The following is a 4,678-nucleotide window of genomic DNA, read 5'->3' as shown; positions in this document are numbered from 1 at the left end:
AGGGGGTATTTTTCAGTTTTTTTTTTATTTTATTTTATTTTTTTCTTGCCTGTCTCTTGTCTCTTGGTTATGATGGAGTTTGAGGCTATGTTCACACTACGTAAAACTACGGCCGTAGTTATCACTGCAGAACTACGGCCGTAGTTTTGCGGGGTGGAACATAGCCTATCTTCAATGGGATCCCGGCCGGAGCGTGCAAACATCGTATACGCTCCGGCCGGGATCCCAAGCGGCGCCGGAAAAAACTGACAGGTCAGTTTTCTGCGGGCGGAATTCAGTGAATTCCGGCCACAGAAAGACCCGTCAGTTCACACAGTAAAGCGAGCGGCTCCGACTGTGGGAAGCTCTGATGCAGGCGCACCCTGATGCGCCCGCATCAGAGCTCCGTGGCCGGAAAGATCACCCGGCCGGTACTTAAGTACCGGCCAGGATGACCCGGGCTAAGACTGGCCGTTCCGTGACCCGGTCAGGGTCACGGAACGGCCGGATGTTCACGTAATGTGAACATAGCCTATAGGGAGATGAAAAAAATATGGTTGTTTGATGAAAAAAATATTAGGCTATGATCACACAACATATATGTTGTAGAAATCATGGCCGTTGCAACAACGGACGTGATTTATGCAGCACACACGTTGTATGTGAAAGCATAGAATCCTGTCCGGAGAGTATACACATAGGGGGAGATTTATCAAATTTAGACTGGTGCAAACTTGCCACAGCAACCAATCACAAACCTCACAAACCACAGCTTTTCTTTCACCAGAGCTGGAAGCTGAGCTGTGATTGGTTGCAGTGGGCAGTTTGCGCCAGTCTAAAATTTACACCCTTTGATAATCTCCCCCGTTGTATACACTCCGGCCGGAATCCCTAGCGGCGCCGCAAGAAACTGACTGTTTTTTGTGGCCGCTGTTTAGTGAATAGCGGCCACAGAAAACTCTGTCAATGCACACAATGGAGCGCGCTGCTCCCGCCGCTGGCCCGCATCCGAGTTCAGCGGCAGTACTGGCCAGGATGATCTTTTCTGACACCGGCCGTTCCGTGACACGCTCGGTGTCTTACACTGTGAAAACATGGCCTTAGGCTGAAAAGTGAAGACAAAAAAAGTAAGAATAAAAAGTGGCGCTATTTTACTCCAATAAAGTGCAGTTTTAAAAGGGGCATTCCACTAAAAAATTACTTTTAATATCTTGCTGCCCATGGTGAGACTAACAATTCCTTCCATACTTATTATCTATTCAGTCTCCTTCCCCCGGTTCTCAGCTGCTGCTTTCTGCTGAAGCTTTTCTCTCTGTCTCCCCCTCCACCCCCTCCCTTCTGAGACGACTGATGTAAACAAGTCCCTGGCAGGCTTTTTCTGCACCTTTATAGCTTCTTTGTAATGCTGGGAGAATTAATCTCAGAGAGTTCATTAGCAACTTGACCTTAGAATAACCCTCCCGGCATTACAAAGAAGCTACAATGTTGCAGATAAAGCCTTTTTTTTTTAATAGAAGTAATTTACAAATATGTATAACATTCTGACACCAGTCCATTTGAAAGAAAAAAAAATTCAACAGAGTCCCCCTTTACGTGTGGTATTAAAGTATGGCTCAATTTACTCTATGTCAGGAACTGTCCAGAGCAGGAGAGGTTTTCTATGGGGATTTGCTACTGATCTGGACAGTTCCTGACATGGACAGAGGTGGTCACCTAGCCTTATCAACTGTGTCAGACTGAAAAGTAAACATTTCCTGCAGAACATACAGCAACTGATAAGTATGGAAAGAATTGAGATTTTTAAATAGTAAATTCCAAATCTATAAACTGTAACTTTCTGACACCAGTTGATTTGAAAGAAAAAGATTTTCGCTGGAGTACCCCTTTAAATATCTATTGAATAACATAACTCTAATTTTTCTTTGTTTTAATAAATAAATAAAGGCCTTCTAAATTCCTTTCACTCCTGTCACATCTTACTAGATGTAATAACTAGAGATGAGTAAACCTCCCAAAATCCTTACTTTCTAGTTCAATTTTAATTCAGCATAGTATATAAGCAAGGACACCTGTCAAAAGTCGAGTCCCTGCTACTGTACACTGAGCAGCGAAATTCCTGGAGCTATATACACATTCAATGGGCCAAGGGCTGAGTGTCCAATGTGTCCAGTGTGACTTATATATACAGTTTCCTACCCAGTGGGTGTACTCATTAGGCAGTGATGCACATGCAGTGCAGCCAGCGTATGTGATATTGGTGTTAACTCATACAGCATAGGCCTCAGTGCATGAGCAAGGACAGCTGAACTGTTCTGCCCAAAGTGACTATATATATATATATATATATATATATATATATATATATGAGAGGGAGGAGTAGCCTGCCCCAGCAGTGTAACCTGGAGGCCATGGAGCATGGTGCCCACCTTCTTGTTCACTGCTCCAAATACTCAGCAGTGAGGGGCACTTATTTCAGTGGCTTTTCTGATCCCCTTCTGCTCCATAGAACAAAGGGAAACTGCCCATCCTGCAGGGGAGGACAAGAATTCAGTGGCAAGAGCAGCACAATATGTCAGCGTCTGCCATAGACAAACACTGGTATGATATGCCATAGACTACTATACCCCATCCCTGGGTGCTCCCATCTCCTCTCCCCTTCATCCATTCCTCAACTCCCTATTTCCCACTCTGGATTTATAGATAGATAGATAGATAGATAGATAGATAGATAGATAGATAGATAGATAGATAGATAGATAGATGATAGATAGATGATAGATAGATAGATAGATAGATAGATAGATAGATAGATAGATAGATAGATAGGAGATAGATAGATAGGAGATAGATGGATAGGAGATAGATAGGAGATAGATAGGAGATAGATAGAGAGATAGATAGATAGATAGATAGATAGATAGATAGATAGATAGATAGGAGATAGATAGATAGGAGATAGATAGATAGATAGATAGATAGATAGATAGATAGATAGGATATAGATAGATAGATAGATAGATATAGAGATAGATAGATAGATAGATAGATAGATAGATAGATAGATAGATAGGAGATAGATAGATAGATAGATAGATAATAGATAGGAGATAGATAGATAGGAAATAGATGATAGATAGATAGATAGATAGATAGATAGATAGATAGATAGATAGATAGATAGATAATAGATAGGAGATAGATAGATAGGAAATAGATGATAGATAGATAGATAGATAGATAGATAGATAGGAGATAGATAGATAGATAGATAGATAGATAGATAGATAGATAGATAGGAGATAGATAGATAGATAGATAGATAGGAAATAGATGATAGATAGATAGATAGATAGATAGATAGATAGATAGATAGATAGATAGATAGATAGATAGATAGATAGATAGATAGATATTCCTGTTCTCCTCTGTGCATTAATGTACAGGGGCTACATGGAAACAGGTTGCAGGGTCCTCTCCTCTGGGTGCCTTCTTCTTCTTCTTCTTTCTCCTCTTCTTCCTCCTCTAGGGTATCATCGTGCTTAGCCCTGTCCTCCCCACCTCCCTCCTCTCCTCGGGGTTCCTTTATTTCTCTTCTTCCTCCTCTTCTTCCTCCTCCTCCTCTTCTTCCTCCTCTTCCTCCTCTAGGGTATCATCCTGCTCAGCCCTGTCCTCCCTCCTCTCCACTGGGTTACTTTATTTCTCTTCTTCCTTCTTTTCTTCCTTTTCCTCTTCTTCCTACTCTTCTTCCTCTCAGGTGTCATCCTGCTCAGCCCTGTCCCTCCCACCCACCTGCCTCCTCTCCTCTGAGTACCTTCTTCCTCTTCTCCCTCCTTTTCTTCCTCTTCTTCTTCCTCCTTTTCTTCCTCTTCTTCTTCCTCTCGGGTGTCATCCTGTTCAGCCCTGTCCCTCCCACCCACCTGCCTCCTCTCCTCTGGGTGCCTTCTTTCTCTTCTCCCTCCTTTTCTTCCTCTTCTTCTTCCTCTTGGGTGTCATCCTGTTCAGCCCTGCCCCCCCCCCCACCTGCCTCCTCTCCTCTGAGTACCTTCTTCCTCTTCTCCCTCCTTTTCTTCCTCTTCTTCTTCCTCCTTTTCTTCCTCTTCTTCTTCCTCTCGGGTGTCATCCTGTTCAGCCCTGTCCCTCCCACCCACCTGCCTCCTCTCCTCTGGGTGCCTTCTTTCTCTTCTCCCTCCTTTTCTTCCTATTCTTCTTCTTCCTCTTCCTCTTCTTCTTCTTCTTCTTCTTCCCCCCCTTCTTCCTCTTCCTCCTCTTCTTCTCGGGTGTCGTCCTGCTCAGCTCTATCCTCCCCACCTCCCTCCTTTCCTTCAGGCACCAGAAGAAGCCGCCGCACATCTCACCACCCTCCACATCTGAACAGCAGCTGCTTTCCCCATTAACCCCTTCCTGGCCACCACCCTCCAGCCTTTTAACCCCTGCAGCCCCGGGCTGACCATGCAGCAGCTGAGCAGTGTGTGACACCCCAGAGACCTCCTCCCCCTCCCCTAAGTGCTAAGTCCCTTAGTGTAATCCAGTGGCTGAGGAGAGGAGGCAGGCAGCCAGGAGCAGCAGCTTCTCTGCAGACTGTCAGAGCTCTGGATCAGGGACACTCTGGTGGTGGGCACTGAGCTGTGGACTTTAGCTCAGGGTGGGACAACCAGGAGGAGCAGTGCAGACACTGGAGCATGCATACCATGGGGAAGGC

Source organism: Dendropsophus ebraccatus, chromosome 4 (assembly GCF_027789765.1).
Source record: "Dendropsophus ebraccatus isolate aDenEbr1 chromosome 4, aDenEbr1.pat, whole genome shotgun sequence".
NCBI classification, from domain to species: Eukaryota; Metazoa; Chordata; class Amphibia; order Anura; family Hylidae; genus Dendropsophus; species Dendropsophus ebraccatus.
This window is presented reverse-complemented; position numbering follows the sequence as displayed.